The 14,162-nt window shown below is 42.1% G+C and overlaps 1 protein-coding gene across 1 annotated transcript in view; it reads left to right on the forward strand.

Annotated features, from left to right (window-relative positions):
• Positions 1-14,162, forward strand: part of Cog1 (conserved oligomeric Golgi complex subunit 1) — a 236,970-nt gene that overhangs the window by 82,435 nt on the left and 140,373 nt on the right. The window lies entirely within an intron of this gene.

Consider the following 14,162-nt stretch of genomic DNA (forward strand, 5'->3'; position numbering starts at 1 on the left):
ACAGGGAAGAGGAAGAAAAGGTTAGGTTCGCAAGACTCGAGAGAGACACGAACATGGTGAGAGGAATATTAGGCAAGATTGACCCCGAAGGAAACAAGTGGGTAAAAGAAATTGAGGAAGTAAGGAGGATAGGGCCTTATAAGAAAGGGGAAACAAGACCAATGAGAGTCAAGTTTACATCAGAAAGTGTAATAAATGAGATACTTAAAGTGACCTGGAAATTAAGCAAAGAGGCGGGGATGGAAAATATTATAATAAGAAAAGATCTGAATGAAGAAGAAAGAGAGGCTTTAAAATCATTAAAGGAAGAAGTAAAGGAAAAAAATGATAAGAGGACAGAGGAAGAACGTAATACTTTTTTTTGGAGAGTATTGGATATGAAAGTAAGGAAATGGTATTTAAGGAAATAGAAGTGAAGGAAACTAGGGGGGATGGTTGTGAAAGATCAGAAGTTGAGGAAGTGGTACGGACAGAGAGTAGGAGAGAAGAGGGTATTAATAATGTCAAAAATAATTTGAAGGTGATATATACTAATGTTGATGGTTTCATATCGACAAGGATCGAAATTAATGATTTCTTGAGAGAACATGAACCTGATGTCATGTGCTTTGTAGAGACCAAATTAAGAGAAGATATTGATGTTCATTTGGGAGATGGTAAATACAAACTGTGGAGAAAAGACAGAAAAGAAAAAAAGGGAGGAGGAGTGATGATAGCAGTGAAGAACAACATAAATGTAGATACTGTGGAAATGGGAGAAGGCAGGGCTGAAGTGATATATATGAAATTAGAAACTGGAGAGAATGTTAAGAGAGATATGGCGGTAGTGTATGTTCCCCCAAAGACGAGAGCATGGAAGGATGACGAATACCATGAGATGTTGTCAGATATGGCTAGCTACTTGCAAAAAATGATTGAGAAAAGCAATAATATAATTTTGGTGGGTGACTTTAATTGTAAAGAGGTGAACTGGGAGGAATGGTACTCGGGAGGCGGCGAGGATTCGTGGGGTACTATGTTATTAAATATAATAATGAATAATGTGATGACGCAGTGGGTCAAAGAAGAGACACGGTTTCGAGGTGAGGACACACCAGCAAGGTTAGATTTACTGTTCACCAAAGAACCTGATGTAATAGAATCATTGGAATATCTCTGTCCTTTGGGAAAAAGTGATCACGTGGTCATTGAGTTCCAGATGTTAATAGGAAACGTCGAGCCAAGAGACGAGCTTCATAGATAGGGAAGATACAACTTTGGCAAAGCAAATTTTACAGGATTGAGAAACTTTTTTGAAAATGCGGATTGGAGAAAATTCAGAGAAACAAGAGAGATACAGAGGAAGTGGGATATCTTTCTAGACCTCTACTGTATAATTTGGGAGTGGAAAAATTTGTACCAAGAGTAAGAGGGAAAGAAAACAGGAAAAAGGAGTGGTTTAATAGAAGGTGTATGATAGCCAAAAAAGAGAGAGATAAGGCGTGGAACAATTGGAGAAAGAGAGGTAACGACAGAACAAAGGAAGAATATAAAAGAACAAGAAACGAATACACAAGAATACGTAGGGAAGAAGAAAGGAATTTTGAAAAAGGTATAATTGACAAATGCAAGGATGAATCCAAACTGTTTTATAGATTTGTTAATGGCAAACTGAAACAAAAGGAAGGAATCACCAAGCTGAAAGTAGATGGAGAGGTCTTTAATGATGCGGCAATGCAAGCAGAAATAATGAACAAACGTTTCCAGTCAGTTTTCACTAAAGAAAAGGAGCTTGTGGAAGGGGAGGGAGTGATTAGAAATGTTCCGGTGATGAAAGATATAAAAGTGGAGGTGCAGGAAGTGTATAAATTACTGGAAACTCAAGATGTAAGGAAAGCCCCAGGACCTGATGGAATTTCTAATTGGGTACTGAAGGAATGCAGAGAACAACTGGCGGATAAAATTCACAGCTTAATTCTGTGCTCACTGGAAGAGGGGAAAGTGCCAAAAGAATGGAAGAGGGCAAATGTGGTACCAATTTACAAGGGAGGAAACAGGGAAGAACCCCTGAATTATAGACCAGTGTCTCTAACCAGCATGGTCGCAAAATTGTGTGAGAGAATCCTGAAAGACAAATGGATAAAATATCTGGAAGAGATGAATATTTTGGCTGAATGTCAGTTTGGATTCAGAAGTGGAAGGTCATGTGTTTCAAACTTGTTGAGCTTTTACTCAAGAGCGATTGATGTGGTACAGGAGAGAGATGGTTGGGTGGATTGTGTGTACTTAGACTTAGAGAAGGCCTTTGACAAGGTACCTCATAAGAGACTAATGTGGAAACTAGAATATATAGGAGGACTAAAGGGGAAACTTCTGGAATGGATGAGAGACTTTTTGAGAGACAGACAAATGAGGACAGTAATAAAGGAAAAGATGTCTGGATGGAGGGAAGTAACAAGTGGAGTCCCTCAAGGCTCAGTGTTGGCGCCAGTAATGTTCCTGATTTATGTAAATGATATGGTAGATGGAGTGAACAGTTATGCGAGTCTGTTTGCTGATGATGTAAAGATCTTGAGGAAGATAGAGGTTGAGGAGGATTGTAAAATACTGCAGGAGGATTTGGATAGGATACACAATTGGAGCCGGACGTGGGAAATGAAATTTAATGTAAAGAAATGTAAAATATTGGAAATGGGTAAAAGTACCAGGAGACCATCACTGAATTATTTTTTGGGTAATGAATTAATCACAATAAGGAGAGAAGAGAAAGATTTGGGAGTGCTGGTCCAAGATAGTTTGTCACCAGAAAAGCACATTAACAAGATAGTTGGAGAGACTTATAAGCTCTTGACTAACATAAGAGTAGCATTTCATTATATGGATGAGGAAATGATGAAAAAATTGATAGTGGCCATGATCCGCCCCAGGTTAGAATATGCAGCGGTAGTGTGGTCCCCACACAAAAAGAAAGATATAAACAAGATTGAGAGAATACAAAGAACAGCAACCAAGATGGTCCCCAGTCTGACAGACCTGTCATACAGAGAGAGGCTGGAAAAACTGGATTTGCCTTCGTTAGAGGAAAGGAGGAAGAGGGGAGACATGATTGCGGTGTTCAGGACCATGGTGGGAGTAGATAAAATTGACAAAGAAGATCTGTTTGTATGGGATAAGAGAGCAACAAGAGGACATGGAATGAAATTGAAAAAGTCAAGCTGCTTGAAGGATATCAAGAAATATAGCTTTCCTTACATAAGTATAGACTTATGGAATAGCCTGGACAAAGAGATCGTCCAGTCTAAAAACTTAAACGAGTTTAAAGTTAAATTCGACTTATTGAGAAACAGCGACGGAAACCCACGAGCATAGTACATTCCGTGTATATCACAATTAGGTATATTCTTAAATATTTGGAACGACTTAGACAAAGAGGTGGTGCATGAGAAAAACATTCATGTGTGTAAAGGTAGACTTGATAAATGTGGATATGGAGACAGGACAACACGAGCATTGCTCAATTCCTGTATACTACAAATAGGTAAATACAAATAGGTAAATACACACACACACACACACACACACACACAGCACATTGCTTTCGTAAGACAGTGTTGCCAATGAATCTTTGTCAGTGATAAAACATTTAGTGCAACAGAACCTGTAAAGAAAGTTAGGTACATTTGAATTTAAATTTAGTCTAGCATGAGTGCTTGTTTGTTAATCTGTTATTTATAAATGATGAAGAAAAGGGGCCCTAATGAGAGAGGACAGCATTTGGAAACTCCCTGTATTGTTTGCATATGATACTGTGTTGTTAAGTGAAGACGAAGGGGAGCTGCAAGGCTTGGTGAATAAGTTTGGGAGTGTGTGTAAGAAACAGAATCCGAAGTTGAATGTAGGGAAGAGTAAAGTGATAGTCTTCGAGAGAAATGAAGTTACTGAATGTACAGTGGGGTTGGATGAGGAGGAAATGGAAAATGTGAGTGCATTTAAGTACTTGGGTAGTATGATGAGTAAGGATGGAAATTTAGAGGATGAAGTGTTTGAAAGGGTACGACAAGGAAGGAAGGTTGCTGATTCATTGAAAGCAGTAATAAGAAACAGGGAAGTGAGCTTGAAAGTAAAAAAGTCGCTGCATGACAGTATTGTGATACCAACCCTAACGTATGGAAGTGAAGCTTGGACCTTGTTAGAGGGAAACAAGTCAAGAGTGAGAGCAGTGGAAATGAGTTACAGTATTTGAGAGGAGCATGTGGAGTCACATGGAGAGACAGGCAGACAAATGAGGAAGTGAAGGAGTGTTGTGGTGTGGATATGGATGGGATAGAAAGCATTAGGAGAAATACTTTGAGGTTTGTTGGCCATATGGAGAGGATGGAGAGCGAGAGACTGATGAGGAGAGTGAATGTGTGTGTGGTGGAGAGGAGGAGAGGGTGGAGGAGGCCGGGGATGAGATGGAGAGATGGAGTGGAGAGGTATATGAGGGAGGCTTGTGTGAGCTGGGAGCAGGGCAGTGAAATGGTGGTGGAAAGGGCGACATAGAGGCAATTTGCTTGTGGCCACCTCTTACGAGATTAAGGCGTCTGGCAATAGATAAATAGATGAGGAAAAGTTCTCCTGACTTGTACCTATCATGGTACCTAAATTTTACACATTATATGTGGGCATGTGTTTGAAGTAATGTTGTTAACCAGTTTCAGCAGCTTTTTCCTTCTATAGCCAGACACCTTAATCTCAGAAGGGGTAGCTGCAAGCACATTGCCTCCTTGTCACCCTGTGCTCCACCATCAAGCTGCCCTTCTCCTACCTCACACCACACTCATTCATATACCTCTCCACCCCATCCTTCCACCTTAGCCTTGGTCTTCTCCTCCCCCTTTCCCTCTTCACTAACATACACTCTCTTAGTCTTTCATTTTCCATTTTTTCCACATGGCCAGACCATCTCATGGTACTTCTCACATATTTGAAAACATTTACATAAACTCTACAGTGCTCATGAACTTCGTCATTTGTCTGTCTGTATACTTCCGTATGCTTCTGTCAGATTACTTATTTCCATTCCTGTCACTTAGGACTTCTTTCCTTTCAACAGAGTCCAGCCTTCATTTTTGTATGTTAGAGTGGTCATTTTTTTATGTTAGAGAGGATCGTCCATTGACTTCCTGATTACCATAATTACCGGTATCTCCCTGTTCGTTATCACAGCCCTCAGTGTACTCTCTTTGCTTTACTCTTTTTTTCTAGTCATCCTCAGAACTCTGGCCCTTGCTTATCACACCACCCAAGTATTTGAATGTACTCCTCTCAAAGACCTCCTTCCCATAATGGCACTTGACTACTCAGAAGCCCACTGCACAGCTCTTTCTTGCCCTCCCCCTTCACATGAAGCTTGGCTACCATTACAGCGTAACACCTAAAGCTCTGTGATCATCTATTGATGTGTTAAAGCCATGGTACATAGTCCTAATATCATTGATTGTGTACAAGCTACCAAAAACTGGTACAAGGTATTCCTGCCTCTTTGGTGACATATATGGAGCCTTGTCAATAGGAAGTACAATATCTAGTGGTGTCTGGCCTGATTAGTCCCCCCTAGACGGGGTGGGGATGGGTCCTCCCCCCTGCCTTTTCTCCACCTCCCTCTGCTCCATTGGGTCCTGCCCTCAGTGTCTCCTCCCACACAAATCGCCCTCCATACCTCCTGTAGACTGTGTTGGCTTTGTGTGGCGGGCATATTCCCTCCCTTTCCCCCTCCCCCCTCTTGATGCCCTCCCTCTACTCTGTCCACCTCAGTGACGTCCCATTCTCACTCATAGCGAGGAGTGACTTTAATATTTGACAGTTGATTGTGCGGTAACCATTAGATATATAAGAGTGGAATACACATTTTCTGGTGTGTAAAATCAAGCTCTTCAAATCTGTAAGACCAAAATTTACTTTGGTGAAATTTTTTTTCTCTCGCTCTCTCTATGTGAGGGGTAACAATTTTTATTTTTGATGGTCGATAGTGCTGTAACCATTAGTTATGTGAGAGTAAAATCTACATTTTCTGGTGTATAAAATGAAGATTTTGAAATCAATATGGCCAAAATTTACCTTGGTGAAAGTTGAAAAATCAGACCCTAAATGCAAGTCTGCATCCAGACAGGGTGGGAGAATTGCAGTCTTTGGGGGTTAAGTACAACAGGTGTTCATACTTTTTTTTTTTTTTTTCAATGACTTTGTTGTTAGTCCTACTTGTGAGTGTTCTGTTCAAGGCCAATTTAGGGAAGGTTAGGGCTGGTTTTGGGGGGTCATTAGGAATGACACTCCGGTAGGTACCAACCATATTCCTTTTCTGCACAGGCCCTGTCTTCTATAACATGGTTTTCCAAATGCGTAATGTGTTACCAACCAGATTTCTGCATAATTGGCAAGCTGACTGTGCAAGGGAACTACCATACTTGGCCTCCAGTCCTCTGAGCCTACCATCCACCCAGACCAGTTTGCACATATTTGAGATCTATTAAAATTACAATCTCTTGCTCATATTTCATTATTTTACCACATGTTCCATCATTTCTTTGTGGCTTCCCCATTTTTTACTCTCTTCAGTACTTCACACAACTCTGTCCTACCAATCCTTTCTTCACTCCTTGTCTGAGGTCTTCTTCCAGCGATTTTCCAACTTCTTATAGTACTCCTGCCCTTGCTGTCTACATTCAAAAGCTCAATGAAATACTCTTTCCATCTGATCACTCTCTCTTTCTTCTCCCTGAGCATTTTGTCATTTTTATCTTTCACTCCTATGGTGCCTGTCATATAACCCCATTCTACATTCTTTACCTCCTTCCTTATATTCTCACCATTTTACACTCACGTTTCTTCCAGACTACTCATCCACTCCATTTGTCCTCCTTCACACTATTGTCTTTATGTCCCTCAAACATACAGCTCAATCTTCTCTCTTCACATCCTCAGTCCCTCAACCTCCTGTCCAGTAATTATATGCATTCATCCGTTCCGCAGCTTGTTTCACATCCTCATTCTACAACACTGTTCATTCACCCCCTTACCCCTTCTCATTACCCCACACACCACCTCACATAATGCATGAATTTCTGTGAATACCTTACTTACACCTTACACCTTCTCCATATGCTCCAAGTCATATCTGCCCAATTTCTTGCTTCAGCTTTTTTAATCTTTGCAATAACTGATTCCTCTACCTCTCTTTACCCATTGCTTTTGCTCCTTTATCCTTGACACACATAACAATCAGACCAGCAACTCCCTTATCCCTTTACACAAGTATCAAGCACAGTTCTTCTCATGGAGTTATCTTCACAAATATATAATCAGTCATTGTCACACAGTAAGTTCAGTCAACTTGCCTTCCATCCCTCTTATTGCTTGCCTTGTAGACCTGTGGATGAGCTTGTGCCTGAAGATGCTATTGGGTAATATCAGTTCCTTCCCGGCACAATCATAAAGGACACTACAATTTCCATTAATTTAAGTGTTAAGTGAGTATACCCCAACCACCATATCTGTTCTTATATTCTCCACTTTACAGTTCATTTTTCCTGCCAGAAACATTCACTACTATCAGACCTTTCCAAGCATACTTCTTCACTGTCCAAAAAATGTACCGTTACTCTAACACTGTCATAACTGTCAATCTTCTCCAAGCATACATCTTCACTCTCTTAAAAATGTTCTTTTACTCTAACACTCTCTCACTACTCAAAGTGTACTTCTTCACATTCCTAGAACTGTGCTTTTACTCTAACTGCTCAGTCCTTGGCTGGAGCATGACACATACAGCAGCCCTTCCTTGTAGATGTACTTTCATTCTTACCCACACAGTTCTTGATCCAACTGATCCGTACTCCCTTATGTTTTCCTTCCACTTCTTACACATAGCAGAGCGTACATCCCTCTTTGCCCTGGGATTCTCATCCACTTTAGCTAACATGCCTAGTCCATACTTCCATTCTCTTGCACAATTTTTACCTAGTCTTGGTCAACCATCAAACTGGTGTATTAGCTTTTGCATCCTCAAGTACGTGCACAGTCTTCCATCCTTTAACCTCATCATTCGCACCTCTCACGTTCTGTGTCACCATTCACAGAATATCTTTTGTCTGTTCCATGGCTATCAACTGTTGGTTCATTTGAGTCCAAGGCTTGTTAGTCTTTTAACCATCTTATGCAGTGTGTGTGATAAATGGGTGCATAAGAGATGTAGTGGTATCAGAGGTAGACTGCGAAATAATGCTGATTTTATGTGTACGGCGTGCCGGGGTGAGCAGGTGGAGATCGTCAGACGTGAAAGGATTGAACTTGCTGGTGAATCTCTTGAGTGTGTGGAAGAGTTTTGTTATTTGGGAGACATGTTGTGTGCTGGAGGTGTGGCTGGAGCTAGCTCTGTGGCTAGGGCGAGAAGTGGTTGGAAGAAGTTCAGGGAGCTCTTGCCTCTCCTGACATTGAGAGGGCTCTCCCTACGTGCTAAGGGGTCTTTGTATGCAGCATGTGTCAGGAGTGTAATGCTGTATGGCAGTGAGACCTGGACAGTGAAGGAGGAAGACATTCGCTGGCTGAGACGTACAGAAATGACAATGATTAGGTGGATGTGCAGTGCGTCCCTGTGTCCAAGGCCTGGAGGGGCTGGGTTTACAATGGAAGAGTTGAGAGCTAGGATGGGACTGGAGTGTATTGGTGTTGTGATGAGGAGAGGTAGATTGAGGTGGTTTGGACATGTGGAGAGGATGGGGGATGATAATTGGGTGAGGAAGGTGAGAAGTGTTAATATTGGGGGTGGGGTTATGAGGGGTAGACCGAGAAAGACATGGGACGAGGTCATTAAGTGTGACCTTAGGGTTAAGGGACTGAACAGGGAGGCTGCAATGGATCGTGCAGCGTGGAGAGCCGCCATTAGGTGACCAAGGCCGACACATGCAAGCATGTTGGAGCCTTTAAAAACGAAACGAACGAAACGAAACGAGTAACCTTCTGTAGACCTTCATTGTCACTTCCTTGACCCACAGGGAACACATGAGGTTGGTTATATGGTTACCACTCAGTGTAGCAAATAGTTTCCTGTTTTCCAGGAGCTTATATATTGTAGCATTGTACACCTTTGGTGGAGCCATCTGTGGTGTTCACTCAGGAACCAAACTTCCTCATATTTCCCTGCACTTTGTTGTGGGAAGGACCCTATTCCAAGCCTCATGAGTCATTGTCTTTGACAAGGGGATCCTGGTTACCTGTATGATGAATGTATTTTATTCTGACTTTAGGATAGTCCCACAGAAGCACATACCTGTGATCAGTTAGACTACTCAGCCAGATAGACCGGGGTTAAATAACAATAACAACAACAGGCAATCATTTGGCTTGTCACTCAGAGTAGAGTGAGTGACCAGAGTTACATTAGTGTAGTTCCACATCGAGTGAGTGAATGATGGGCACCTCCACCAACTTGTTTACAAGCCTACATCTTTTGGCCAGCTCCATGCAGTCCATATTGTTAGTTGCATTTTCTTTCTTTCTTGTGGTAGGTAGGGGCGCTCACCATCCACTCACTCTGTGTAGTGCTGCTGTTGGGTGTCTGCCCTTTCCTCATCTCCATCCTTCTTTCCTTCCATCCTCTTCTGTTTTACTTTCCTTCATTCTTTCCTTGTCCTTCTGCCTATGGGTAACTTTACACTCTCTCTTCTGTCTTTCTTTCCTTCATTCTTTCCACTTCCTTCTGCGTGTGGGTGACTCTACACTGAGTGACAAGCCAAATGGTTTCCTGTACACCAGGAAACCATTTACTATGTTGGGTGGTAACCATATAACCAAATTTTAGCGCCTGGTGGTTTAGTGGGTAATTACTGTGCTCCAGTCGGATTGAGCCGGTGAGGGTTTATATCCAAGGGATGGTTGGGGTTGATTGCTCATATAATGCCACTCAGGGATGAGTAAGGCTGGTCACTCATCTTAATTGTCGAGACCAACTGCCTAGTCCCGGGCTCCTATGCTCCTCATGGGGCAATGTAGAATTGGATGATGGATGGTCTTGTATTCTTTCTTGTTTATTTGTGGCAGGCACTTATACTGTTCATAATTAGCTGATTCCAACCAAACCTGGACACAATGACCAACCTATGACCTAGTTGTGTCTGAAAGGTTTTGGTTGCTAGGCAACAAGTAGTTGCCTATCAATGGCCGAAAAATCACTTTTTCATATTTTTCATGTTTTGATGTTGAAGCATTACTAATGGGCGTAGAAAACTCTGACTCTTTTTATGCATAATCTTGAGGTCATTCCCTCTTGGAAGCATTCTATCCATTTTTCCCCTCTCTCCTCTAGATTTCAAGTGACAACCCTGCAAAGATTGGCCTTAGCATCCCTAGCAGTCATGTTTAATTGTGGGAGGCACTTCTACCCATCAGAATTAACCAATTCCAACCAAGCCCAGATGCAATGACCAGCCTATGACCTAGTTGTGTCCACAAGGTTTTGGTTGTTAGGCAGCAATTCATTACCTAGCAACAGCCCACTTAGCCCCTCTGTGGCCATGGGTCCAGAAATTGTTGGGACCCAGTGGCCTGCCCCTGCACCGTATTTTCAAATTTCGAATATTGATTTTTTTTTTTTTCCCTTACCAAATTGAGGGATGAAGTAGGGACCAGATGGAAATAGAGAGAGTAGAGCGGCTGTACACATGATTGGTTTTGGGGGTGTGCAGAGAAGGAATGCAGTGCCAGGAGACGTGACACTTACACAGGTGAAGAATACTGTGAAGCAGCCGAAAAATGGGAAAGCTGCTGGGGTTGATGAGGTGTATGCAGAGATGCTTAATTGCAGTGGAGAGAGTGGAATGAAATGCTTGTTGGAGATATGTAAGAAGGCATGGATGAGTGTAACTGTGCCTGTAGAGTGGGAAAAGGCTGTGATTGTACCCCGATACAAAAATAAAGGTGAGCGAAGTGAATGCAAGAATTATCGTGGCATAAATTTATTGAGTGTGCTAGGGAAGGTATATGGAAGAATTATTATAGAAAAAGTAAGAGAGATCCCAGAAGTCCTAGTGAGCAATGAACAGAGTGGCTTTAGGAGTGGCAGAGGATGTGTGGATCAAATATTTGCAGTGAGACAGATGGCAGAGAAGGCTTGTGAGAAGGACCATAAGATGTTTATGGCATTCATGGATCTGGAAAAAGCATACAACAAAGTGGACAGAGAGGGATTGTAGAAAGTTTTGCGCATGTATGGTGTAGATGGTAAGCTGCTAGGTACCGTCAAGAGTTTTTATGATGGTAGTGAGGCATGTGTAAGGGTTAATGGGCATCTAAGTGAATGGTTCATGATCAGTGCGGGCGTGCAGCAAGGTTGTGAGATGTCCCCATGGTTGTTCAATATATACATGGATGGGGTGATTAGAGAAGTAAAAACCCAAGTAATGGAGAGAGGGATGCCGTTGGTAATGAATGGTGATGGATGGAATATCTCAAATTTGGTGTATGCTGATGATGCAGTACTGCTTGCAAATGCTGGACAAGACCTTGGTAGGCTAGAGCAGAATTTTGCTGATGCCTGCGAGCGTCGTGCCTTGAGAATAAATGTAGAAAAGAGTGAAGTGATGGTTATTGAAAGAGAAGGTGGCTCCCAGTGCAATGTTACAGTGAAGGGAGAGAGACTGGAATTGGTGAGAGAGTTCAAGTACCTGGGTACAGTGATAGAAAAGAGAGGAAAATGTGTAAAAGAAGTGGAAAGTAGAGTGACATAAGGTAGAAAGGTAGCTGGTGCAAAAGTCAAGAGTAAAAGCAGTGGAGATGGGACTGCTGAGGAGTATATGTGGAGTACAGAGGGTGGATAGGATATGAAATAATGTGATTCATGAAAGATGTGGAGTGAGGAAGTCGGTGGACATCAGAATCAAAGAGAGTGTACTGGGGTGGTGTGGTCATGTGGAGAGAGTGGATAACAATGGAGTGGTGAAAAAGGTATACCTGAGCTAACTTGAAGGAGGGAGGAGGCAAGGTAGGCCAAGGAGAAGGTAGAGAGATATGGTGGATGACTGTGTGAGGAAGAGAGGTTTGGAAGTTGGTGAGGCTAGGGAACTGACAAGAGATTGAGCTGGCAGGATGAATGTTGTAAGAAGAAGTGCATGATCAGGGATTTGGCACCCCTTTTTAACGTGGCAGCGTCCAGATTGACTCAATCAGATAAGTTTATGTGAAGCCACAGAATGTGGTGAATGTTTTTGGCGTATCCTATAGAGCCAGGATTCTGGGGGCTTGAATGGTGAGTGAATGGAAGCATGGCCCATTGGATTTGGCAGATTTGAAAGGTCTGGACATTGCTACTCCTCACTCTGCCCTAGGGTGGGAAAGGAGATCCGGATGATGATGATGATGACCAAATTGAAGAGGAACGTCTGGTGCACCTGGCAGTGCAATTTTGAGCTTCCTAAACCCATTCTGTTCTTTGCAATGAAGCACAAAAAATTTCACAAAATTACTGCATACACACTAGTGAACACATACAGGAGGAGCGAAAAAACTTTGCTATAAGAAGTATCCATATTTTCACCCCCAGAAAATTTCAGGGTCACTGAAATGGTTTGAAATTACTAGATATGTGTATTATGAACAAAATTAGTAATGTACATAATATGGGAGGTTTCATAAGAAAAAACATTATGAATTTTTTAACATTTTTTTATGTTTACTGTGTTTATGCCAGTATTGAGCTATTTCTGTTGTCTGGGTGGTTTAGTTTGTGTCCAAAGAGAGGCAAAATATGGTATTTCTAGACTCTAACCAGATAAGGGTCCTCTGTGTGTAGGCTGAACTGCAATGGCACACTTTGAACTGGCCATCGTTGCCTATCGGCGTTTTCTGTCATTAATAACCTAGAGCAGCTTGTATAGCATGCTGCATGTATCACTGACTGCTGCGGAGAGAGTTCCAACATTTCTAATCCTTCCCTTCCGCTTGTTTTCAATCTCTTCCCTGTTAAGCTACTCCAGTCACAGCCTAATCACCTTAACCTGTTCTGTCACTCCAGTAAGGGTTTTGGATCCCCCCAAGAAGCTGCATCTTTGGCACTTTGGAGCTGCAGATTGGGAGGCCCTCAGGCAGTATTGCTTTGATTTTTCCAGGAATGATTATTGCTTCCATTACTGAGAAGGATCTGGGTGTGCTTGGCACATTATGGAGTTTACTCTCTCAGGGATGGAAGAATACATTCCATTCTCTTGCCATCTAACTAATGCAAAAAAGGCTTCGGTTTAATCATGCTTGTTTTAATGCTGTCCACAAGGAGAAGGCCTACAAAAGGTACTGGCACCAACCTACCCCTGAATCTCATCTCTTTATGTTTCTGCCCGGGATTGTGCCAAGTCTATTCTTTGCCTAACTATGGATAATTTTGTTTGTACCCCTCTTTATCACTGCACCAAATTCCAGTTCCATCCTTCCTGAATAGTTGGAAGGATGAATGGGACTTGAATGTATTGGTGTTGTGATGAGAAGGGTTAGATTGAGATGGCTTGGGCATGTTGAGAGGATGGAAGATGACAGTGGGATGGAGAAGGTGAGAAGTGTGAATGTCAGAAGTGGGGTTGCAAGAGGCAGACCCCCAAAAGACCTGGGACGAGGTCATAGAATGTAACCTCAGAGATAAGGGAATCAATATCCTTATTCTCTTCACCACTGTGAAGGCTGTGTTGTTGTTTCTTCTAGTGAAAAGGCAGAATTCTTCACCCAGACTTTCTCCTCGAGTCCCACTTTGGACAATTTCAGCGCTGTCCTTCTATCTCCTACCTCTCACTATCTCTCCTCTTTAATTATTGACCTGAGCTGCACATCTAACCCTATCCACTTATACATTGATGACTCCAATGTTCATTGTCCATCTGTATCTCACAACATCCATCTCTGCAATTACTTTACCAGTCACAGAGTGAGGATATGGCGCACCTAATTTCTGACTTAGCTTATATTTCTGATTGGGGTAAGAGAAACCTTGTTGTTTTAAATGTTTGAAAAACCTGGCTCCTACATCCATCAACCAACCAAAATTTTCTGTGGGTGTGTCCTTTAGTATTCAGCAGTATACAACTCAATCCTTCATCATCTCAGTATTCTTGAGGTTTCATTCTCATGGGATTTATAATGAAAAGATCACATTGCCTCTCTTGCAA

The sequence above is a fragment of the Coenobita brevimanus genome, chromosome 26 (genome assembly GCF_032717465.1).
Source record: "Coenobita brevimanus isolate Jiangsu-jjx chromosome 26, ASM3271746v2, whole genome shotgun sequence".
Lineage (NCBI taxonomy): Eukaryota > Metazoa > Arthropoda > Malacostraca > Decapoda > Coenobitidae > Coenobita > Coenobita brevimanus.